This window comes from Cupressus sempervirens, chromosome 7 (genome assembly GCF_028749045.1).
Source record: "Cupressus sempervirens isolate cs-2001-9-10 chromosome 7, ASM2874904v1, whole genome shotgun sequence".
Classification (NCBI taxonomy): Eukaryota; Viridiplantae; Streptophyta; class Pinopsida; order Cupressales; family Cupressaceae; genus Cupressus; species Cupressus sempervirens.
In genome coordinates, this window is record NC_143124.1 from 87,795,221 (window position 1) to 87,823,214 (window position 27,994).

A 27,994-nucleotide genomic window follows, 5' to 3' on the forward strand; every position below is an offset into this window, starting at 1 on the left:
AAAAACACACCCAAAAACCCACAAATCTACACTGTTCAGCACACAGGAAAACTCTGTATGAGCATGCACATGGAATGGCTTCAAACTCCCATCCTTAGCCTTCCTGCAAACCTGCAAACTCCCGTTCTTGGGTCTCCTTCTCCACAGGTTTGGCAGCCTCTGAAGAATAACAAAGAATGAGCAAAAATCAAGTTCTCCTCCCCGCCCAAAATGCCTCCAAACCCCTTAAAAGAGGCCATAACCGTAACTCACGTCCAAGAGAGGTTAATGAAACATATTTTAATAATAATTTCATTTATTAGTCCAACGGTTTTCAAAGATTAACCCCCCCTTTTTTCGAAACTTCACTTTCTTGGGCCTGCCTGTCTTAGCAAAGATTATTATTTTTTTATTTTTTGAAAAGGGGACATGACATGAAGCCACTACTACCCTTTACACCATGAGACTAGATGTGGAAACTAGAAGTAGGTACCTTTGGATGGAAGGTGATTCCCTAAACATTATAAATATGCTCAATGACAAAACCCCAAGTACTTGGACTATAGAGGATAGCATAATGGAAATTAAAGCTCTAATGGCTAATTTTGAAAAACTCACCTTTCCCCATTCTTACCGAGAAGGTAATTTCATTGTCGATTGGCTTACCAGTAGGGCTATGCAAGGGGATAGTACGTTAAGGTGGCACAATGACCTTAGAATAAAAGTGGATTTAAAATCACTCATCAAGTATGATGGTACATATGTGACAGAGGGAAAGATCCTCCAAGATTAGTAATTTAATGATAATTGAAAGTGGGGATAGGGAGGGGTATGTTACAATCCATAGGATGTATTTCATTGTTATTATTATCTGGACATGGCATGAAGGAAGATTAATGAAATCCCTATTAACTTTTATGAGTATTTTGGCTTTCTTCAATTTGTCTCTTTTTCTGGGATTAGCTACTCTATTCATTCTCAAAGACACACATCGTTTGAAAATGGGGGGAGAGTTGAAGAAACAAGAACCAAAAATTACAAAAGTTGGAAGGAAAAAGCCTCTATCTAGAATAATCTTGAGAAACTAAATGTGACTCCTTACTTGGAGCAATTGCATGGTTTCAAACTGCATGTTACAGATGCTTTCTTCAAGAATTGGTTCGAGGATAGGGTTATTTTGCATTGTGTCATAGTTTAACTCATAGAGGTTTTCATTGCTGAAGTGACTAGTCTCCCAAAGGATGGACTGAAATACAACAAGGAAACAAGCATCTCTAATGCCACCTTCAAAAAATTTCTAAAAACTGAGGAAAAAGAGAAAAATTTGGAGAAGAATGGAGAATTTTATGAGCTTAACCAAATAAAGGTAATATGGAGGAATGTTTTATGTTGTCTTTGTGAATATTTTATATTAGATGGAAGATCCAAACGAGTCCACAAGTTCCATTTTTTTCTTCTAAACCACTTCCAGTATAAAGATAGGATTTATTTTCCTTTCTATCTAGGGTTTTCATTTTTTCAAAGCGTTCAAGCACATAGGAAGAAAGACACTCACCATGTCCTTCATGAAGGCCTCATTCTCTTAATTCAGAATTATTGCAAGACAAAAGCGATTATTGCTTCCCCTTTTTCAAAGAGGAAAAGGTAGTCGGCAAGTGAAACCCAATCTAGAAAGAGAAAAGGGGATGAAGGATAGAGCATGAAGAAGAAATTAGTGACTATGGATACTCCCAAAAAAATGTGGAGGAAGTTAATGATTCTTCTGATAATGATGAAGCTAAAAATGTGGAGACAGAGGAAAACATGGAGATGGGGAATATTAGCTATAATTTGGAGGGTTATCCTAATAGTCAAGATGAGATTGGGAAGAATGATGTGGAGGAAAATTTGGATAAAAATGAAGGGTCAGATAACATTAGTAATGAGGAAAACCAAGGTGGAGAAACCCAAAGATTTGGAAAGGAAAATGTTGAGGAGGAGATGGGAAGGGAGAAAAATTTAGGAAAAGAAGAAGAGAAGGGCATGGAGAACCCTAGGGAGAAAGAGGTGGATGATCTGAGTTTGGGGATCTCACTCTCCTTCCTTAATACTACAAAGATAAAGGCCAACTCCTCTCTCCATAGAGATTCATAGACTTACAATGAGATTATGAAATTAAAGAAAAAATTGGATAAAGTGTAGAAGGATCAGGAGAATGACTGTGCCAAACTAGTGCTGCTAGAAACCCAGATGAGAAATATACCTAAAAAACTGAATGAATATGAATAAGGTCTTTGGCATCTAATCAAGGAAAGTGGCAAAAAATGGAACAAGTGACTTCTAGTTTGTGTGCGGCTATGGAAAGTTTGGGGAAGAAGACTAATGAGGATATTATGTCTCCTAGAGGACCAAGTTAAAGGACCAGATTGAGCTTGTGGAAGAAGGTTGCTAAAGTTGCTCCTGGTACTGGCTCTTCCCCTGTTGAGACATTCTTAGGATAGCCGAAGTGGGGAAGGATATTGCAAAGATTATCAAGGAGCTACAGTAGTGGTCTTTTTTTTTTTTTTTGGTTTTAGTTTTCATTTTGAAAGCTTTGTAAAACTTATAGGTTCCAGGTCCTTGTAAAACTTGGTCTCATTTTTTGGTTACATTTTGTGGTTTTAGATCCCTATAAAACCTAATTTTGTGTCTTTTTTTTAGTCTTAAGATCTTATTTTCTGGTTTGCTATGTTTGAATATCCTTTTTACTATTGTTAGGGGTTTTGGGTCCCTTCAAAACCTATTTTTACCTTAATCTAAAAAAAAGTTTATTTTCAGTTTTATATCCATCTTCTTAATGCTGATTGCAATTACCTAATTTATTTGCATTTGAATCCTTCTCTTCACATTCGAAAGACAAGTTATCTTTCTCTATGGACTCATTATATTCATTGCTACCTTGAGTTTCAACACACTCATTATTATCATTAGAAGATATAACATGAACTCTATAATTATCACTTTCCATTTCCTTAATGAATCTTGCAACCTACAAAAACTTTTGTAATTTTAAAGGTGTTGGCCGATTAACTGAATTAGGCACTAGAACATCAAGGAAAACACTAGGCAGAGAAGATTCCTTTGGTCTAGCATGGAAAGGCATCTTGCTAATTATTGATTTAAGTTTTAGATAGCATTGTTCGGCATTTAGATCTTGAGTACTTCCTACTTCAATTCTTATAACATTGACAATTTTAGTGTAGATCAATCTTTTCAACATAGCAATGTTGTTACCCATAGTCTTTAAACTTTCAAAACTTGGAAAACTAATCTCAAATCTAAGATTTGACTCCACCATAAAACAAAATTTCTACCTCTTCCTTCTAGTATTGAATAGAGGCAACCATTTTTTACACTTGACTTCCACGAAAGAGGAACATGAAAAACAAAAAATAACTCAAGTGTTGATGCAAGACTTTGACCTGCTGATTTGACATGGGCACATACTAAAAATCCTTCACACTATTGATAAAAAATTGTAGAATCACCACCTCCTTGAAAAAGGATAAAGAAATCATTGTTGTGATTTACTTTAAAATTTCTATTTCTTGTAGCAGTAGATTGCAAACAACACTTTAAAACTTATGAAGGACGTATACTTCTTTTCAAGAGACTATCAAAAGCTTCAGATATGCCCATACAACTAAAAGTATTTCAAAATATTATAATGAAATCAACTAGGAACAAACTGGCATAGAGATTTAGAGTTGCCACTCACTCATATGAGAAATAAAACATAATTTTTCACTTGACTAATCTAAACCAAACCTTTAGTTGAAATAGAAATACAAATCATCAAACCACTCTTGTAGATTTACAAACTTGGAAAAGGGAACATAGACTTATGTTCATTCTTGATTCTGATTTTACAATAACACTTTAAAAAAAATATATAGTTGAATTGATTGAAGATGAATACCGTTATCAACACAATTTACGATAAACTTCAAAGTTCTATTATGAATGGATAAACACTTACTGGGGTGCATAACTTGGAGTAAGAAACTAGAAAGAACATTAGAAATCTTACTACTGCAAATTTTTTCATGCATTTCTTCTGTTGTATTGAATCTTTCCTTTTTCAAATTCCCAAGGTTTTTCTACCATTTAGATTCAATATAGTCCCCAAAAGAGTTGCCATTTTGTTAATATTTTGAAACACAACACGGTTTAAAATTACCCCAATGAGAATAAGATACATCTAGGAGTAGCTACTTCCCATCTTCAACATACCCTTTCAAATACTAGGCCAATTATAAGGCTAGACCCTTTTTCTACTCCAAGCTCTACAAAACCTAGATGGGTGGACATATAGATTCTTTATATGGTACCAGTTGTCAAAAGCATACACTCAATCTAAACAAAGAAGATAAAACCATTAATCTTCTAATACTTATGCAGAGATCTCAAACATGGAATAGCTAATAACATGGCGAAAGAAATTGATAAGCTAAGTGAGGGCATCCTTTTCAGTTCTTCATATTAAAGGGAAAGATAGTTGATTAATGATGTTGATTTCAGAAAAACACCAAATATGCAGTAGTAAGAATAAGTTGATCCTATAGCTGATCAATGCCTTATCTATTGGGAAATTCTAGAAATTAAATACATAAATCTATGATACCAACTTGACATATTTCATACACCCAGATATCAGATCTATCTTATCACATTGTGAATCAAACATCGATGTTCATCAAGACCTCATTCTCATGAAGTATCCTTCTCAAAATAACTAGAAACCCTATCAAATACATCAAGCATTTACTTGGCCTGATTTTCCAATAGAAAAATATATCAAACATTGGTCTCAATTCTTTATATCTAAACCACATAAGATTGCAGATTATAGACATAGGAGACGAGAATCAGAATGAAACTAAAGAGATTTCTTGCTCATTTGTATTCATTTCTTCATAACTATACATTTAGATGCATGTAAAACAACTTATAAAATCACTAAATAGATCAAAACTAGCTATGTTATCTTAACTATTGTTGTTCATACAAGAGAAATATGTTGAAGAATGTGGTATCATAGTGATGAAAGCACATCAAAGTTGGAGCCATTGGTTTCACAGATCTAAGAACACTCAAGATTGGAACACACATGGTATCATAGTAGTGAGCAATAATCTCCAAAAAATGGAACCAACCTTATGGTTTCACATTGAAAACTACTAACCCTTACAATGAATGAGAAAGAGAAGGATATAGAGGAAGAATGCAATCTCGGATCTGATTTGGAAATGACATGTGTCCACTTGAATCTCCATTCTTTGATGTTGTAAAACATCTCTCCTCTTTCTACCCCTTTGATCTGATTTAGTTTTCATCATTATTTTGTAACCAACTTGGAAATATCTCTTATGAATGATGAAAAAATCCTTGTGTCACCAAAATATCTTAGATGCATCATGAAATGCTAATAAAATTTGGATTTAATTGACTTGAAAGTGACCAAACTTGACTCTAACTACATTTTTACTTTCTTTTACACACATTCAGCTCATCATCCTACTAGAAAACACATTTGAATGTCATTACCTAAATATGGTTGCAATTTGAGAATCTGGGACAAAACTCAAATATCCTAAGAAAATAGCTTCCTATGCCAGAAAAACTACAAAAATGGAAAGTTCATTCTCTCTCAGTTCTGGTTATATATAATATCACTATATTAGCCCATCCGAAACACCTAGAAACCAATTTTAAAAAATATGTGCCTGTTATAAGTCTTTGGTCTAAAAATCTTTTAAACTTTTATGCAAAAATTTCACATATTTCCTAAGTCAAAACTTTAGGTTATATCCCTTTTGAATTTAAAAAACTTGCACTAATTCTTAAGAAAAATATTTTAAACATCATTTTGATTTCCTGCCTTACCCATGCATTTCAAGTCAACTAAGGTTTGACCACCTCTACCATATGGTAGCACGCCATTGGTTGATGTTTGCCACATCATCTTCCATCGGGTACCATGTGGCACCTTTTGACTGATTGACACATCACTACCATGTGTCAGCTCCTCATCGGCTCTCCAACTGCCCAGTTGACTACCACCTCACCATGTAGACTGGACCACCACATCACCTCTAACCAAGGCCTACTACCACATGGTAGCTAGGTGCATTAGTGCTTTATAGTCAGCAACTATTGACTATGCAAGTGGTAATGCACCCTTGCGACATGTGACACAATAGGAATCTGTGCCCAATCTAAAGGTCTTTATCACTTGTTAGTCTTTGACTCATCCACCTCAGTCCAGCTAGTCACCATGTGTCAGTTTGAGATTTGTCACTGATTCCATGTCATCAGATGACATTAGCATGTTGTTCCAAAATTTTACCTCCTATCGCTATCTAGCCACATGTGAGCCCCTTAGTGCATATGAGCCTTGTTTATACAAAAGGGCTTGTCTTTTAAAACAAATTAATGTGTGAGTGGACATATATTTAAAGACTAAAATATCCCATGGTAGCTCGAATGTGGGATTAATTGATTTAGTTCAACCTCAACCTGTGCTTCTCCTCTTCTCTCCATTTTGATGGTGTTATCTTCCAATGTTGTCATAGCTACCTGATACAACACCTCACATATATGTATTAAAATGCCACACATAGTAAACTAGCCACAAATTTTATGTTGAGACTCCATAGTGTTATGCTTGCATGTAATATCCCCTTCTAGATATTATACTAAAAAAACCTTTGATATGAACTTGCAGATTCAAAACCAAAAAGAAAACCAACATTTGATATAAATTTCAAGACTTTAATCCATTTTTGTAACTAGTAGATTTGCATTAAAGAAAACTCAGGAAAGTTTGTTTATTTCCTTCAATATTTAGTAATATATATATATATAAACCAATAATTAATCACCAATGGCTACCAAATAGTGTTACTATATTATACATCAGCAATACAATAAAATACAATAATCCAAAAGAACCAATCTTATAAATCAAAATAATAGTTAGATTAGAAATGTAGATTAACCGTTAAGAAGGTTATGTTTGCATCCAACCTTTAAATACTTCTTCAAGGGTTTGCATCCTAGAAGAAATAACTAGCAACTGTTTCCAGCTCCCAAATTTAATATTTGTTTTGAGTATTATATTCTTCATATAACCTCATGTGTGGAGCTTATTGTACCTTTATTACTTTTCCCAGTGTGATGAACACTCATTCAAGCAATGTGGGATAAAGCACCTTTTCATCCTTTAGTCACTTAAGTGAACATAGAACCTTTTTAAATAAAGTGACAAGTTAAATAAACTTTAATAGTCACTTAGTTAGTAAACCGTATAGTCATCAGACATTAAAATAACTGATCAAATGATCTCTAATAAGCATCTAAAATAGCTTGTTGGAAAGCTCTCCGCGAGATGCTTCCAACCTAGCACTGAGGTACCAAAAATAGTAAGCTCTAATTACTTAATAAAAATAGTAAGAATCTAGACAACCTAACAAAACTACTCTAACGGGTCTGAAACTAGAAATGTCTAGGCCAAATCTTGAACTAAACCCCATAAAGAACCTTTTTTTCCCCCTAAAACCTAGGTGAAGTGAGCTACCCATATAGAATTATAATATCCCAAAAAAAGGAGACATTATAAAGCCTCCCCTCTCAAATATTTCTTGCCCTCAAGCAATCTAGTCAAATCTATAGAAATCAAATGCCAGGATCCCATACTCGCCTCAAGAATGCAATTTTACTCCTCAATCGATGTACCCTAGCATGCATCTTCCCAACCTCAAAATAGTGAAATAGTACAATAGAAATCAATGTACTAGATAACTAAATGCCAAGATCCCAAGTCTCATCATAAAGGGACACCAACGACCATCTATTGTTGCCTCCTGTGCCACTACCCTTAGTCAGAATGAATGCCTCACTCCATAAGCAACCCTATGAGTCACTACTATCAAGTGATGATGAGAGATCGACAATATACCAATATCCACCCCAAGATGATAATGACCAAACTCTCCTCCTAGATCCCTGATTAAAGGCAATGCATAGGGATGCTCCCCCTGGATCCTAGATGAGAACTCGTGCACTAACTGAGATACCACTGACTAGCTCCTATGATATCTATACCACTATACTATTGTACCACTCTTGCAATAATTGTACCAATGAAAATGATATATCTGGCCAATCCGACTCTACCACCATGTCACTGTAGTGGAAAAAGAGCAATCCTAATCTTTCGAACTCTGATAAGTCAGAAAGTTGGAACACACAGATCATAATCATGTGGTTGTGTAGCAACATAGCATAATCCACTAGATGTAGGATACTATTAACACCTAGATCCCCAACTACCCAATCAACATGATCCTAGGTAAATGAAAGAGTGGTTGGTGAATCACCAACATCATGAGTGCTAGCACTATCTTCACTACCCTGCTGAAATAAAAATCTAGACACCTCATGTGGAACGTAAGGTAATGTGTGATCTCCCCACTCACCTTGACCTTGGAAGGCCAAATAGAATCACCAAATATATTACCAACATTCACAAGAAAATCACTAATAGTGTAAATATACCAACAAGAAAAATACCAATCAACAAGTAGGTCATGACCATCTCGTAAGAGCTGGGTGATAAAACCCTGGGTAAGTTGAGAAAATCCTCAGTACATGCAAAGGATAAATTTGAACTTCCTACTCCACCATAAGTACTCTCGCTTATGTCAAAGTCTTCATAAAATTATGGTTCACCATTAGTTGAAATCTCTAAATTATCCTCACTTGTTCTATCACTAATCATGTCCTCCTGTGAAAATGTACAACTGCTATCATAAAAATCAGAATTTTCAGACTTATAAACTTGCTGATCCATAGAATTTTTTCTCACCATAGAAAGCCTCAAATGGAAAACACATGATTGAATTACATTGTTTCCCTTCACATCTACCCATATTATGAATTTATTCAATGATTTGTGTGATTTTTTGTGCCCTTGAACCATGGTTATTTTCTTCATAAGTGGCTGCCCCACTTGTTTGATTTTCAGCTTTATGGATGGAATAGTGTATTAATCTCAATTGAAGGTATAGCTCATCTACCTCACTCTCCTTGTCCCTCCCAAATTTAATTGCTAGATCTCTATCCATCAATAGGTGCAAGTACTCATATTTTATCATCTTCAAAGTTTCAAAAAGGGTATGTAAAAGAGGACTTGCGACACCACATACCTTCCCATGTCTCTCTTCTACCACAATCTTCTACATGAGATCCTCAACCAATTTGGAAGAATCATGCATTCTCATCAATACTTGGACAAGCTTGTCCTCTTGGACCAAAGCATATCTAGTAAGTCAAGGAGTGATAATAGTTTTTGATCATCTCCTTCGAACACAAGTGAGCTACTCTCCATAGAATTTTTTGATTTTTCATCACTCAAGGAGACAACATCTTCAAATATTTCCTCTAACTCAACATGTGCTAGATCATCTCTCCTATCCACCTTGTAGTCCATTTGCTCCTCCTCAAGATTTGATATAATTTTTTGCCTACTATCACCATAAAATTCATCCAAGTTAATTTCCATGTCACCAAATAAGATGCTAGTGTTCTCCACATCTAAATAAGATGGGGAGTTGCCAACGTTGGCAGTTTGGTCAACTCTTTTACATGGGACATCAACATGCTTGTTAGAATGGGTGTAAAAAGCTCCATAAGATACTTTTGTCTCCCAATTACCCAATGGTATACTTGTGCCATTATTATTGTTTTGCATATTATCATGCAAAGATTGCTGTTTCTTTTCAGTACTACTATCAAGTTGATTAATGTCTTCCTTATGCAATTTTTTCTAAATTTCCTCTACAAGGAGATCTTGAGCCAATTCAAAATATTTGTTTCTTATCATATCTAGCTTATTTTGCCGCTCTAGCTGAAAGTCAACATAGTCTATGAAAGGTAATTGTTTCTAAATCTATGGAGGAAGTTTGTCGTAATCATCATAAATGCCCATTATTTTAGCCCTCATATTAGATTGGAAATTTGGGCTAACTGTTGTTGCAACTTATAACCAAGTATTTTCCCCATTTAATCATGTTAAGCAGTTTGCAAGCCTGCTGATACGATGTTTCAATTTGTGCAGTGATATTGTATATTGTTGTAGACCACAGATCCTCAGAGTTGTTATATAGTCAGTACCATGTTGCTTCACAATCCTTTTATATTCTTCTTGTTGTTATCCTTATCACCTCCCTTTTTTTTTTTTTAAATCACTGATATCTCTCTCATGTGAAACATGTTGCATGCAACTCATTTCCCAAAACAAAAAAACAATAAAGAAAAACTTAAGAAGTAGAAGGAACTAAATGGCATTCCTTCATTAAAAAGTCACCACAAAAAGAGACAGAGTGGTCTACAAAATCTCAAATTTTAACAAAGGTAAAATTTAGATCCTTACCTAGATTAAGTGCCACTGATCATTAATGCCAAAAGAAGATGAAATGGTTACTGTGAATTCTGCAACATACTCTTTTAGTAACCCCTTGTCATTAATTTTATCCATCTTTAGTTTTTAGATTTTTCTATGTCTCCACCAAAACACCCGTTGTTACCAATAGTCTATAGTTTTGCTGACTACATTTGTGCCACAACTGTTGGAAAATGCCACTAGGAAGCTGGAGTAGATGCATGACTCATGGTCATGAAAAGACTAAATGAAAACCTTTGACAATGATTGTCTCATTCTCTACTTTCAAACCTATTGTATTGAATTCTGAAACTAAAACTTAAATTGACCACTATCAGAAAATTGCTTGAGACATTCAAATCAAGATCAAAAGATTCACCACTCAGCCTAAATGACTCTGTGGCATCAACTTTTCCTAGCCTAGATGGGAATGAGTCAATCTTATAACTATCATTGACAATGGTATTGAATAGATGACCATTAGAGTTATCAGAGTATCTATTTTCTTGAGCATCAAAACCACTATAATATTCTACACCTTAATTTTGGAACAAGTGTTGTACTTTCCTCAAGTTGGAATTCTATCAAACAATTTTTAGGATAACTCATATGTTTGGGGTCACTGTGATTAGTCTGAAAATGCTTTCTGTATCTTAATTGAGAAAATTTTGAACCATCATATTCAAGCCGTTGGATTTTAACTATACTATTCACATGCAGCTTGACAATAAGTTAAACAATTTTCCACAAAATTCAGTACTTCACTTCACACAACAGAGTGAACTATGTATCAGTGGCTTCAATCTTAGAAGAAATATTTAAAACAAATAGTTTGCAATGATTGACATAAAATCATAACATTCATGACTGAGATATCAGTAATTATTTTAAATTTTCCTCTCAGCATGTTGAAACCTAGACACAATATATTTATTTGTAGCGAGGGCACAAGAGGCAAGCTCGAATGCAACAAAAAATGTATAAACACAATATGGAACCCGTGTATAGGGTTGGGCCTAGTTTGAAATACCTGGTGTGGGTTTTATTGTCAGTGCATATTCCCCAATCTGTTGTCTCGCAAACGCTACGCAAATGGCTGAAGGTGTCGCAAATGACAGAAAAAGCCCACGCCACCGTCAAGTAATGCTTGGCATCTAACTAAAATCTTAGTGCTCAAACGTAGATGTAAACTCCCAACCTATCTTACCAAATCCCATGGTCACAGTGGTATACTTCTGATACTCATGTTAGGATAGACACCTCACAAGTTTATGATACCCGACTCCTGACCAAAGCCGACTGTGCTTGGCTACGCCTGTGAATGAAATACATGCCTGTTGCTGCTATCTCACCTAATTGGTGCCAACGCGATAAGCCACTCTTCATGCAAATACACTCCCAGTTGGCTTCTGACTGTTAATAAACACTGAGTTACCACCTCTCAATCAAAACGTTAAGTGCCCAGCCACTAGGCTATATACCTTGCAACATATGAATGGAAGTCTTATGCCCTTAAAGGCTCTGGTAGCATTAAATTTTGTGCTGATTCATTTGCCAATTTTCCTACCCAGACCTCTGCAATTTATCATATGAAGGAAGCCAGGGTAGCATCTAGCTCCTAAGATATTTTCCCAGACTTGAGGGGTGTCATCCTCATAGTCTTTACCTAGTCATGTAAAGCAACCAGAACTCACTAGCTTTCTTTTTCAAAGAAATTTCTATTTCTCACATAAACATACTCTTCCAAACGTCCAAATAAAATATTTTTTTTTTTAATGATGAAATCTCTAATAAAAGCTCTTTATAAACAATTTCTAGCAACCTCACAGGCTAGCAGGATGCACGGCTCTAATACCACTGTAAGATCCCCTTCCAGATATTATACTAAAAGAACCTTTGATACGAACTTACAAATTCAAAACTGGAAAGAAAACCAACATTTGATATAAATTCCAAGACTTTAATCCATTCTTGAAACTAGCATATTTGCATAAAAGAAAACTCAGGAAAGTTTGTTTATTTCCTCTAATATTCAGTAATACATACATAAACCAGTAATTAATCACCAACGGTTACCAAATAATGTTACTATATTATAGATCAGCATTACAATAACACGCAACAATCCAAAAGAACCAATCTCATAAATAGAAATAAAAGTCAAAATGGAAATGTAGATTAACCTATAAGAAGGCTAGGTTTTTGTCCAACCTTCAAATACTTCTTCAAGGGTTTGCATCCTAGAAGAAACAACTAGCAACTGTTTCCAACTCCAAGATTTAATATTTGTTTTGAATATTATATTCTTCATATATCCTCAGGTGTGGAGCTTGTTGTACCTTTCTTACTTTTCCCAACATGATGCATGATCATTCAAGCAATGTGGAGTAAAGTGCCTTTTTATCATTTATTCACTTAAGTGAACATAGAACCTTTTAAAATAAAGTGGCAAGTTAAATGAACTTTAATAGTCACTTAGTTAGTAAACCATATAGTCATCAGCCATTAAAATAATTGACCAAATGAACTCTAATAAGCATCTATAGTAGCTCGTTGGAGGTATCAAAAGTATTGAGCTCTAATTACTTACTAAAAATAGTAAGCATCTAAACAACCTACCAAAACTACTCTAACGAGTTTAGAATTGGAAATGTCTAGGCCAAATCTCAAACTAAACCTTGTAAAGAACCTTTTCAAGTGAGCTAGCCACACAAAATTATAATGTCCCAAAAAAAAGGGACATTACACTATAATCAATGGTTTCTCCCCTTTTTTGAAAAAATTAAAACATACATGACACTGTCATTTTGCAATGTATGTGGAGAAGACATACCTTTTCTTCAAAAGTTTTTATGGCATTAAGAACGGTGATTATCACCCTCCTTCTAAATTGACTCCCCTACTTCAAAACAATAGGCATCTTCCTTTTAGAACCTCAATCCTAAACATTGAAGAATGTGCCTCACTCAAGCTTTGCTTTGCCTTACAATTGGGAAAGTTGCTAAGTTTGTAGTAATGAGGAGAAACATCTATCAACCACTCTCCTTTTACAATAGTGACAGTATGAATGAAATTTCTACTTATCAAAACATACTCATTATATATGACCCATTCTGGCTTGTGATCAAGACAAATTGATGGATGTAAATGTATAACCTGATTGTCTTTCACTATAAAATAAAGTCTACTTCACTCAAGATGAGCCACTTGCATAAAATATCCTGCTAGCATTACCTCGCGTATATTAAGATAATAGTTACGGATTTTAAAATCAGTGCTACACAACTTAAAATTGTATTTGATCATTATGTGAACTAGTTGTTGCCTCACATTATCAGTAGCCCTTGCTGCCCTTGAACTTATAAAATTTTCAAAGCACCAAGTGGAATCTTTATTATTTTTCTTGAATGCATGATAGACATTTAGTAGTGTTAGGTGATCTTGAAAACTTATTTCTATGTAAAGTTTTTTCTTTTGATATAGGAGAAACAAGCAATGATTGTACTTGTACCCAAGGATTATAAGCTTTTTATTTTAAAAATATAGGATCAATCACACAAACAATTCTATCAATAGTTAGAGATGTTTCAACAATATTGGTGGACAACAATTTTATAACCAAGAATACCACCCTCCTTTGTGGGTGGTGGAGTTGGCTTAGAAATCTTATGTTGCATGGCTGGTGGAAGAGTTGAGTACAAGGAACAACTTTCACAGGAATAATATGACAAAAAAAATTCTGCACATCCCTTTTTTATTTTCCTACAAGCATCATTTGACAAGTCAATAATCACCACAATAGAGTAAGTCATGAATTTTATTGATCGTTAGAATCATTGATCATTGATGGATGCTTATTATGCATTTCCTAATTACAATGCTAGAATAAAATCACACGGCCATTGATATACATGCGGTGATGAATTGCTAATATCCCATGAACATATCCAGTTATGGTTAATTATCCATTAGGATATCTATCCATATGCAAAGACTTAGATAAGAGCAGAGATTTTGCCAAGTCTCAACAATACTAAATAACAACACAGATCACAATGTATGTCTTGGAATATCATTTTAGTCTCTAAATATTTTCCATTTCACATCTTCTCAATCTAGTGTAATTAGTCAGGCCCCAAACTGGGTCTGGCTAAAAAAAAGTTATTTTAAATCATCTAACATTACAAACTGATCCATTGAACCTGTCATACTGATTAGATTCTAGTTTGACTACTGAACAATTAATTAAAACTCATTTAAACTCTTTTACTATGACTTGCCAATTTTGTGCCAAGGGGTCCTTTGACTGGCCCTAAAAATGACAAAAACACTTGATCAGGCCCTAGGATTTGACACATTAATTCTCTATTATGCATTCTTGTATCATGTAAAATCTCATCTCATGATGAATTCTCAGTCAAAAGATATTGACTATTGAAGTTTCCCTCTCAAAACTACCTACAATAAAACATATCTAAAAACAATAAATCATGTTCGAATTTGGCTTTGAAAACTGAGCAAATTGATACTTGGGGAAAAGAAAACTTGAGCATTGCTTTTCTATCATGAGAATAATATAAATCTATAATTTGGGCTCATGACGAATAACATGATACATTTGGCAAACGATTGAAATGGGCTACTCGGATTTGCTTGAGTAGAAACACTAGTAGAAGAACATTTTTTGCAAACGGAATGGACTTGGAAAAGTGTCTAGACGGATTCATCAAGATTTAAAAGTTGGCATAGTTAAAGTATTTTTAGAGTAGAACACAATGGTGCACTCCATTCCATGTCCCAAATAGGGATACCAACAAATTTTTCTTTCTTGACATAGGTTAAAGGTTATAAATTGCATATGGAATTGCATTCACAAATTGATGAAATGGATTCATCATAAGCTAAAATTTGAAATATAGGAAGTCTCTAACATCTAGAATGCAATGAAAGAGGAATTTTATCATTTAGGTCAATTGGGTCAAAGTTATAATAATTCAAACAAGGCCTCCCAAAATTCTAAACAATTTGCATCAGAGTGACAATAATAAACAACCAATCTTGAGGGATTCAAAAGTCATTCAAAACATATTGAAACAACCCAAAATTTGAAATGTAGGTTCTTTGGTAAGGATACTAAACACTCCCAAAGTTCTGAGTCATGAAACTTTACTGTTACGAGATATTGAAATGCAAACAGATCCTTGTGTTGCTGTTTGACACAATGCAAAAATGCAGATTTGGACATTGCTCAAAATGGGACTTCATGGAATGACTTGGAATGGAAATTTATCTTTATGGAGAACATAGACATAGTGAATGTAATATGTTCGAAACATTAAACACCTCTTAGGCCTCATAAGTATAGTCAAGTATGCATGCATTCAAAATCACTTATAGGGCTTGATATTTTGGATGATACTCAAAATCAAGGCTTCAATTTTGAGTCCCAGCGGAGAGTTTATGTCAAATGAGTTTAACAAGTTTTGTCAAGATAATGGCATTAAGAGGAAAATTTTAGCCCCAAAGACACCTAAATAGAATTGGATGGCATAAAGGAGAAATAGATCAATATTATGGTTAGAAAGAGAAATGATGCTTGAAAATATTGTATCTAAAATATTTTGGAGACAAATAGTAAATATAACAGTATACATTATGAAAAGATTATAGATTAGATAAGCCACTCGTAAGACACGTTATGAACTTTGGTTTGGACGTGCATCTTTTGCGAAGTAGTTTGGAATCTTTAGAAGTATTGGAAAGTTTGATTCAAGGTGTGATGAAGGTATGTTTCTTGGATATTCATTGAAAAGAAATAGCTATATATGTTTTAATCAGAGATATGAGACAATTATTGAGAGTGCTAATGTGAAAATGAAAATTTTAGAATTCAAGAAATGATAGTTATAATTCTAAGAAAAAGACAAATCCAAGAACTAATAAGGATAATCTTAACAAGGAATTATTTTATGAGACAAACACTAAATTGGAGAATGGAATTTATAGAGAAGAATAGAGAAAAGAACCTAGAGCAAAAATCAGAGTTGAGATAGTAACACCTAACATACACTTGGCAAAGAATCACCTAGATGAAGAAGTAATTGCAGATAAGGACAGATGAGTGGTGGAAAGAAAATAGATAGATGAAGATCTATGTTTAATTTCTCAAGTTGAACCTAAGCATGTTTTTTGTTAAGGAAAAAAGGTTTTGAGGGGTGCCTAAAACCCTTTACAAATCTTCTAAATTTCAATGAAGCTCAAACTTTGGAACAACAACCCTTAGATGAAATAGATCACCTGAAAAAAATAAGGTGACCAGGGTGGCCTCACAGATAACACAGTGCATTACTACCACCTAAATAGGTTTTAAATGGGATTATGAAACCCCATGGTTACAAAAGAATACTTTTAAACTCAAACCATGTCAAGCTACAAAACAACAAGCCAAAGTGACCAGGCTACAACCTCTAAAAAGACCAGGCGAGTAGCTGGATAAGAAATCTGAGCCTCAAGATTTACTTTTAGATCCCTTCTTTTGAGAATATAGAGACATATTAAATGATGGAAAAGAGTGATTGACCTTTCTTCTTTTTACTTTTGTCCATCCATCCTCCACCATCCCAATAGCCTTCTACCAAGAAAAGTCATCCAAACCACAAGAATCCCCCAAATCCCTTCCAACCAAGGCAAAAGAATCACCAACACATGAAAGAGGGGCTATAGCTCCCCCTAGATCCAAGGCCACATGAGGAGCATTAGCCAAATTAGAAATAGCCACATTCGAAGGAGGGAAAATAGAATCGACCACCACCATAGGGGATACACCACAAGGATCCCCCAAATCCTTACTAGCCAAGGCAGAAGAACCACCACCACATGAAAGAGGGGCAATAGCTCCCCTCGAAGCCAAAGACACATGAAGAGCTTTAGCCAAATTTTAAAAAAAAGCATTTGAAGGATGGGCAAAAATATTGGCCACTACCATAGGGGAAACATTTAAATCATGTGAAATAGAATCCACCTCCAAAGAATCCTAAGAAGAATCATCCAACCCAACCCCAACAAAGGGAGCTTTCTAAATAGCGTAGTGATCATCCAAAACCCCCTTCCACCAAGAAGATGACTTTTTCAGTCTAACCTTTCCAAAGGAGCATCTCGTTGTGAGGTGGCTTATCTTTTGGAATTTCTAACATCTGAGTGGAATGTCCTCATAATAAAGAACCCAAGACCAAGAGCCTATGGGAGAGGCCAATTTAATCATTTCTTGAAGCCCCTTAGAGACATCTATCTCCATAAGGATGCATGCAAAAGTTGTGCGAAACACATTGGAAGATGCAGAATCAACTAGCAAAAACTCCCCTAGGGCCTCCCCTACGGCCTCCAGAACTAAATCTAGCCATAAGTGAAGGGGAGGGTTAGGAAACCTTACCCACAAAGGAATCTTGTTAAAGGATTCAATAGACAGGTCAAAATCCACATACCAAGGTTTAGCCATCAAGGGGAACCTCTCCTCCCAAGAGAAACCACACCTTAGGATGGCATTTCAATCCTCTTTAGAAGAAAATTTCACAGTAAAAAAGCCCCTTGCCATAGGAAAAATTTTGAAAACATCTAAAACTATAGGCTTCAAAATTTTGGAAATCTAGGCATGCATATCCAATATAGAGGGCCAAAAACCCCTAAAAAAAAAGATGGTAATAGTAGAGGAGAAGTCCTCCACTTGAGTAGAAATCAAGAGGGTTATTGTAACAAGCACAATAACATAGGTCCCTGGACACATAGCCTAACCACCAAGACCAACCTCATAGGAAACCACATCAGCATAGGAAGTGGTCGAACCACCCACAACTCTTGGGGAATGAATATCCCCACCAAGATTAGAATTCATAGCTCAAAAACAAGAAAAAGTCGCAATAGGACCAGAAGCCAAAGTAGGCACCATAAAGTTAGAAATAGGATTTGAAACTATACGTAGAAGTCAGACATAGGAGTCAAAGATGGATGCAGTAGCCAAAGTTGAATGATTAAACCTAAGCATGTTGATGAAGTTTGTAAAGATCATTACTAGATAAAAGCTATGAAAGAAGCAATAGAGAAGATTGAAAAGAACAAACATGGGTATTTAGAAACAAGATGAATAAACAATGTGAGGTTGTAAAAAAAATCAAGATTGGTATATAAAGGTAGCTCACAGCTTGAGAGGGAATTGATTTTGAAGACACATTTGCACTTGTTGCTAAATTAGAAGCACTGAGAATGTTTTTAGTATATGTAGCCAACAAGAAATTTAAGGTTTATCAAATGGATGTCAAATTAGATTTTCTAAATGGAGGATTAGAATAAGAGGTAATTTTTTAGCAACCTAATGGTTTTCCTTCAACAAATAAAGAAGCTAACATTTGTAGATGAAAAAGGCATTGTATGGACTGAAACAAGCACCTAGAGGCTAGTAAACAAGATTGGATATGTATTTTACAAGTTTGGGATTTATCAAAGGTAATGTTGATAGTAATTTGTATTTGGATTACTAATCGTTGAAGTATTTGTGGATGACATCATTTTTGAAGGAAATAATGAAGCAAGTGATGAATTGAATTTTCAAAAAACATGAAGAAGTAATTTGAGATGAGTATGATTGGTGAGATGAAATACTTCTTGTGATTACAAATTGTACAAAATAATTATGGCATTTTTTATCACAAAAATATTATCTTAAATATTTACTGAAGAGGTTTGGATTGAAATTTTTCAAGCCATGGTAGCTAGGTGTAATTTTTTAGCAAAGATGAATCACCCAGTGTTGAACAAAAAATGTACACATCTATCATTGGTGGATTGCAATATTTGACACATACTAGACATAATATAGTTAATGCAGTTGGAATTGTGGAAAGATCTCATGTAGCTCGTAAAGAGACACAATATCTAGTAGTAAAATGATTTTTTTAATATTCAAAAGGCTTGCTTGATTATGGATTATGGTATGACGGATCACATAATTTCACTCTATGTGCATACATTAATGCAGATTGGGAAGGAAATTTAGATGATAGAAAAAGAATTAGTAGTGGAGTAATCTTCTTGGGAGGAAGATTGGTTTCTTGGCTAAGCAAGAAATAAGAATGCATTTCATAGAGTATAATAGAAGTAGAGTATGTAACAACAAAAAATAATTGTAATCGAATTATTTAGATGAAGCAAATGTTTAAATACATTGGGATTGAGTTTAGAGAGAATTTCATCGCTCAGTGTGATAACAAAAGTACCATGAGTAAGTCAAAGAATCTCATTTTGTATTCAAAGAAAAAGCATATATCTATTAAGTATCACTTTTTGAGAGAAAAATTTGCAGAGAAAGAGATCATGTTGGAGTGTGCTAGCAAATAGTAGTAGATAGAAAACATATTTATGAAACCTTTAGCGAAGGACGCATATAAGTACTTAAGAGGTATTCTTGGGGTTATGCCCTAGCCTACTTTTGAGTAGTTGACACAGAGATTGCATCACTCCAGTGGGAGAAAAACATTGTTTCTTTATCAGGATTGAATGCTTGATGCTTCTCTTATGGGGGAGTATCGTCAAGGACTCTTAGTACTAGTATTTAACATTATCTTTGGACACTTAAGCTTATTACAAAGCATACTTAGAGAATTGACATAATGATACCTTTTTCATTAATGCCAATGGGGGAGAGAATAACACATTAAAAAAATCCTTTCATATGTATGCTAAGGAGAGAATAAAACATGAAAAATATCCTATGGAAGATTATCTTATGGGGAGAGATTATACCCTATAGATTTTATGGGGGAGATGTATGTTCTTTTAGGATATATCCATGTTGATTGATGAATAGGATTTTATTGATGAGGATGATTTGAAAGATGTTGATGTATAAGGGAGATTAATACCTTCTTTCTGTATGTTGATTAATGACATTCATGGCAATCCTAAATGGGAAAGTAGATGCAAGAGAGCTATATATAGTATTCATAGAACTTTTAACATTTTCATCTATGTTTTCATCAATGCCAAAGGAGGAGATTGTTAGTATGAATGCTAATGGTATTCCTATGGGGGAGTATCTTAGTAGTGTTGGAGGCATGATTAAAGTGATTATATGTTGTATTCATGATAGAATTTTTCATAGACGTCAACATTCTTATTAATCTATGAAGATTGGAAAATAGAAGATAGAAAATGGCTTCACACAATTCTTGGATTAAAGATTAGATTATTCACTCTTGAGATTATGTTATAAATTATGTATAGAAGCTACTATTAAGAGAGTGTACAAAAATATGAAGACTGGACTAAGTTACGATTTTTTTAGTGAAAGTATCTTTCATACAGTGTTTTTGGAAAGTGGGTAGTGATGTTTAGATTTTATCTACTAATAGAGATGAAATATATTTGAGTGGCCTAAGAGAGAAGTTGAAGACATGATGAAAATGCCTTGTTTAAACATGCATAATCTGATGATCAGTGAGTGTAAAGTTATAAAAATTGTCAGCCAACAGGTTACTCGTAATTGTGAAAAGATGTAATGTAATGTATATTGTAATGTCTTAAGTTGGTCCTATATTATTATTGTAAATTGGAAAATCCTCAAGCTTGACTCAATAATTTTTTAAAGACTTGGTATAAAGGAAAGATGATTTCCTAGGATGAAAAGTGTGATTTGTTGTCATATCTATGTGATGTATTGTGTGAGCTTGAATGCGAACATTTTTTGGATCAAAGAAGAGATTAGTACAGTTGAGGCATAAAGAGATAACAAGAAACTATATTTGAAAATAGAAGTTATTTTTAAGCAGTCGTTGATGTACACTTGTGTTATTTAGTAATGATAGTACATTTTTTTTTAAGACATTGGGTTCATATGTCTTCCTTTTAACTCCTATTAGGGTTGGCACAGCTCCTAAAAGGGTTTGAATCTCCTACAAGGAATTCAAAGTCTCCTTACAAGGACTCATATGTATTGAGTGTATTTCATTGACTCCTAACATGGTCCATCCTTTTGCAATGAACATTATATTAGTACATCATCTTGTGGGCATGATTCCGACCGAGGTTTTCCCTCTTATCAATAGTTTCCCTAGCTAACATCTTTGGTGTTGTTGTGTATGGTTATATTTATATGGTTGTTGCATCTACTATTTGCATGTCCCAAAATAAAATATGCTCAAGTTTTTTTAAGTGCATAATCAACTCACCTCCCACCTCCCCCACACAATTATCTTGGTGGACTTTACTTTCTAATAATAACAATTTGATAATGGCAGTGAACTAGTAGTTTCATTTTAAAACAACTTCAAACTAAGATGATTTAGACATTCCAAACGAAGAAAATTCCAAGTCTAGGAACTCATTGATGAACAATGAAAAAAATGATAAAGTTTTAAAACTAAGTTGATGAAAAAATCTAACCTAAAGGGTTATGAGGAAAAGTCTGAAAATGAGTTGTGATTGATCCAAATCGTGGTCAAAATCCAAGTGAAATTGTAATTGTAATGAATGTTTGGAACCCAAATTTTCATTAATCTTTGTGTTAGAACAATGATATATTACTCAAAAAATAGAATCAAACCTTAGAAAAGCCTTGATTCTCTAAAGAAAAAGATGGAAACTTTGAAAATACCAACACGCTAATCCAAATTCATCATAGATCGCTACTTAATGTCTCAATCTATAGTAAGAATCAAGTTGGAGTTTAAACATAATAGCAAAGTCATCATCATTATTCTAAAATTATTCTAAGGATAAGGTATGGTAAGTTTTAAGACATGGCAAAATAGTCCTAATTGTTGACTAGTGGAGGTCTAAACAAGATAAACTAGATCCTAAGAGACGGGTGAATCAAAATCTTAAACACTTAAAGCTTTTCACCAATTCATTCACATCTATCAATAAAATTTAAATTTAAATATGTTGTCAAACATAAATCTAATCAATCACATGCATGAATATAAACACATAACACAATATGTGTTACCCATAAGCCCTCCAAGTTGATGGTAAAACTTGGGTGGGGATGACACCCACAAAACTTCACTACTGTGGTAATAAATTTAGCTAGTCATGGTTACAATGTTTGATCATAAGATATGATCTACTCTATGAAGATTATGCCCTATTAAAGGCTTAAGAGTGTTGTTAGGTCTCACCTTGTTAGAGGATTTAACACTTATGACATATTAAAGACTTTGTTAGGAGATTTACAAAGATCTATTAATACCACTCTATTAAGAGATTTACCTTGATTCAAGTTTATTAAAATTGATTTAGTACTTGACTCTTAGTTTGCTTTGTAAACTAATTTTGACTCTTCTCTTTGTTAACTGATCCTCTCCTCTTATCTGATATTACTTATCTTTCCTTTTCACTTCACTACTATGACTAGGTCACTTTCTCTATTAGATGACAATAGAACCCTTAAATGACTTATGATCTTGGTCCTTCAGTTTACTCCTTGTTTGCATGTATATACTTCCCCATTCTTTCTCTCACTCTTTCTCACACATGCATACATATAGATCTAGGTTAAGACCTTCGCTATTTAAAGAGTTTCTTAAAGAGTTTTATAGATTCATCCATAATATCCTCTTCATCTAAATCATTGAACATACAACATAGGGACATGTGATCCATGTCATATAAATGTTCTGTAACAACCTCTAAAAAAATTAAATTTTCCTTCCAAATTGTCCTAATAAGTGTTCTACCTCAAAATATATTCAACTCCAAACTTTTATGTAGACACTACATTGCTCGGTCTTTAAATTTTCTTGATAATTGACATTGTTGTTTCTCAATTTGTATTAATGCTTGACATGTATTGTGCTTGACACACACTATCTGGCTCAGTACTTATATGCTTGATTATGTCTGGTTGCTAATGAGGTCAGCTTGCATAAAAAATTCTCTATGACGATAAATTTACTTGGCTCCTATAGAGCTTGATACATACTTGCTTATGTAAATGTCTCGACATATATAGAGTATCTTAGTTGTAATGATGAACATCAAACTTTGCCTTGTAAATAACTAAGTGGTTGGCACTAATACACAACAATGGTTAGAGATACCAACAATTTCCCCCTTTACATTAGTAGAAAAGACACTTTTTTGTATTCACATTATTACAATACAATATAATAAATGAACTCTCCCTCTAAGTCTTACACCAATGAATAGTAAATAAACAGTGCAAAAATGAATTAAAAAATCCATTTCATCTCTATTCAAATCTGTATTTCTCCCTATGACATCTTATTCTCCATTTGACATCTCATTCCCCCTTTTTTTTGAACACTAATGTCACTACTGCTAGGGTGGGATGGGTGAAAATAATCCATATTTCTCAATGAATTCCTTGTGAACTCTGGTAATCATGGATAATGCATGATCCCCTATGTTTTTTGTTTCCTCCAAAATAGTAATCTGCAACTGTAATCTTGCAGCCAAACAAATTAAACTAATAGCCATTAAAAGATTATGATCTTATATGGTAAGATCTTGGGATGTTTTTAGTTCTCTTTGCATGACCTCCAAATGAGGTATCATCATTTCCTAAATAGATATCAATTTGGATCTCATATTGTTGTCAACTAGTCGAAGCTTGGCCAATGTTCCTTGAGCACTAAATAGATTATTGTAGTGATCAATTCTTGATCTTGGTGACTCTAAAATAATGTTGTTGGATCTCTTTATCTTAGCATGAATTTTATTTATTTTTGTATGAGTATTGTTAGTGAATCTTGGCACATCTGAAAAAATTATGTGCAAATGTTGTACCTTTTAAATTAGTTGAATCATACATTTTACCTTCTCTTCTAGTTGCAATTTCTACTTGGCAATGGTTATGGAGACTTTTTCCATAACCTTAGCTTCAAAATCTTCTAGTAGACCAATCCATTAGCTTCTCATTTGATTCCATACTTCTAGTATTCACTCGCTCAACTATATTTACAAGTTGGTTGATGATTGGTGCATCTTCTTCACAATTCTAAATGTCAAAAGCATGAATAAAAATATGATTTACATCATATAGTACATTTTTCCCTTGTTCTCTTCTCCTAGCTCAATTATTTCACCCAAAATAACCTCAATATCTAGTGAAACATCTTTTATTTCTTTCCTCTTTTTGCTAAGTGAAGGAGGATTGTTGCTTGGCACTAACTTGGGAGTTGGTGAATGGGTGTCACCACTCAAATCTTTCTTATGCATCTTTCTTTGAGACAACAATAGTTGCACCCAATTGAGCTTTATTTGATTTATTGCCTTCTTTAATATGAGGTGCTAAAATAATCGTATTATTTACACTTGTTTCTTTCTCTTCACCATTTTCCTCTAAACTTGTGAGCCTTTACTACTCAGCCTCTAGAGTGTCAAGGGTGTCAGCATGTATAGGGGACATGTTGCCTTGTGGACTTGTTACACCTAAAATTTATCCACTATTGTAATCATCTTTGATGTTTAAAGTTTCTATCTCTACTCTCTTTGTTGATAACTCAAAAATACTCTTCTATAACAACTCACTTTGTTTTTTAACAACTTCCTCTTTATTTAGTAAGATAAAATAAATGTTCTATATTTTGGAACAAATATGCTCCTATAATACTCCAAAAATGTGTCATGTTTATTCGAGGACAAATCAAGAATTACTCTAACTATTGCATTAGTTCTTATCATTTTCTCTTCCTTCTCTTCATGTTACCATCTTCTCTTCAATCTATCATATAGATCTTGAGGTATTTGTCTCTCTATTTCACCAGAAGCTAGTTTGAAATTTGAGATCATTTCTATCACAGCCTCCTCAATATTATTTCTATCATCATTATCTACTGTATCATATTTTACAAATCTAAAACTAAATAAACCTAGGGAGCTCTTTATGTCTACACATAGCTCATCAAGAGACTTATATTTTTTCTTAGGTGGTCCTTTGACCAATCTCCTTCATTTGGTTATGTGGGCACTGGGCTCAATAGTCTCTACTACTTTATGCTTTGTAGTCTTCTCGGCACTAGCAGTTGCCCTGGTCCTTTTCTTGTTTGGTGGTGGAGGTGTCATTGTTGGCTTCTTCTTTGTTCCTTGAGCCTTCTTTCTCAATGGCATAACAAAAAATAGAGCTTTTCCCTTGTCACCTTCTTCCTTCTCTTCCTCATCACCACTATCTTTTACCTCATCTTTACCAAGACCTTGTGTCAATTGTAATGGTTCTTTTCCCTTTCCTAGGGTACCAACTTAGCTTCTAGGTCTTCAATCATTTTCTTCCTTTTCTTCTCCTTGGAAGCTATCTTGATTTTCATAGCTATTATTTCTTTGTATTCTTCATATCTTCCAAAAAGTTGAGCATTTATCTCTTCTTTCAGTAGTCCATCAATGTTTGCAATCACTACATCATTGTGTATCTTGTACTCAAAACTTTGCAACCAAGCCTTCCTTGGCTTCACTACTTGTACAAAAGTGTTGTCTGTATCCATAAGAGAACATATGCCATTATAATATTTTTTGAGAAAATCTTCAAGTATCCTCATTCTCCTTTTCATCCTTTACTTGAATTCATCAAAATAAGCATTCATTACATTCTCAAAATTTTCTCATAATTGAGTGATATACTCATTTATTTGTCCTATCACTAGTTTATCTTACTCCCATACTAGGAAAATACTTTTGGATATTAAAGAATATGCAAACAATGAGGGATCCAAATTTACACATTGAACTCTTCTCCTTTCTTATGGATGCAATATTTTCTACAATTTGTAGTCTTTGTAGCTCAGCAAGATCATACTCATGATCTTTCATTACTATCTTCCATGCTTGATCCACATCCATACAAGGCACACTGCTCAATCTGCTTGATTGATAGAATTTGTGAGTTGTAACCCTTTATACAAATTCAATTTGTGGATAAGAGATGATTGTAATGGATAGACCATGTCTATTCCACTCGGCTCCTATGTTTGCCTTTGTTTCTTCACGAAAAAATTGCATGGTTTTCTTCTTGTCTAGGGTTTAATAGCATGTGACCCTATGAATCATTTTCTATGTGATTTTTATTTGTCCATTCTATATCCAAGACTTCATTCCATGAATTCTACTCAAAATAACTTTAATCCACTCGATTTTAAAATTTCTTGGGAATTCTAGGGCGTGAGTTAACCCTTTCCTCAAAAAAAATTGAATATCATTCTTTAATATTCCTTCATTGCACAACTTCTCATAAGCTTCTCTAGTTTCATAATCTCCTACTAATCTAATTTTACACATATAACACTTTTGACATCATGGATCATTATGACTTTAGGTGGTATTGAGGATAGAGAACCCATTGAGTCTCCTTTCATAGAAATCTCTTGAATAGCATGAAACTTTGGTGGAGGACAAGCGTCACTCTTCACTAGTTGGATTGTACTAACCTATTGACTCATTCCAGCAGTTGATGAAGCTTCCATGTTCATAGGTAGGGTTTGAAGTTTTTCTTCTCCAAATAGTCACCGTAGTTTAGATCTTCACTCATTCAAGCTTCTTCATCCAAATCGCTCTTGAAAACTTTGTTGGTTGCTAAAATGCCGAATCACTTTGTGGTCTCAAAAAATTTGAATGCAAGATATGTTATAATGTCTTCAAAATTTGTTCAATACCTTCTTTCGATCAATTTAGGGTCTCCATTAATGTTGTGTACATAGGTGAGTGGAAGAAAGCTATCTTGATCGATATTGATGTCTTTCAACTAGGTCTTTGTATTATAGCTCAGTCTCTTCCATATCATTCAGCCTATAGCATTCCTCTTCTTAACTACTCAGTTTATGTTGCAATGCTCTATCAACATAGACAATTTTATTGACACTCAAAAACCTTTCATAGATTGTTCTTATGCATCTTCACATATGCAGATATGAACTTTTGGCACATTTTCATGTAAGGAACTAATGTAGGATATATCAATTAACTATACAGCTCCATACATACCTCTTTTTCTTAGTTTGAGATGACATGATCAGCTTCTTAATTGGATTGGGTGGCCATAGCTTCATTTGCTCTAGTATATCCATCTTCTACTTTCCTTTTTCTTTTTTGGCTCATCTCTTTACTAATCTTCTCAATGTCCACTTTTTATTTGCCTTTGTATTTTGTCTAATTTGTTGAATGTACCTCAGTCCTGCAATTCTTTCTTCGATGTCCAAACTTATGACATTTGGAACATGCATTGTTAGGTGCATAATTCTTCCTCTAATTTGTCCAATGAGGTTTTTTTTGTGATCTATATTTATATTCTTTATGCCCATACTTCTAACAATCAAAATAGTATCCTTTAAATTTAGGTGTAGCAGTTCTATTCCTCAATCTTGACCTTCACTCATGTATTTGATGTCCTTGTCTCTTGCAATAAAAATAGAAACTAGTAAACCTAGGTTTGGAATTTTGCATACCATGTTTGCTTCAACAGATATTTGTAGTATGACCAAGTTTTCCACAATGATAGCATGTTGGTTTGTCCTTTGGCTTTGTATTCCTCAATTCTCCATTTTTGGATGATTCTAC

The 27,994-nt window shown here is 34.1% G+C and overlaps 1 pseudogene; it reads right to left on the reverse strand.

The window, feature by feature from the left end:
• Positions 1 to 8,719: 8,719 nt before the first annotated feature.
• Positions 8,720 to 27,994, reverse strand: part of LOC149545627 (putative pre-mRNA-splicing factor ATP-dependent RNA helicase DEAH3) — a 32,041-nt pseudogene continuing 12,766 nt past the window's right edge.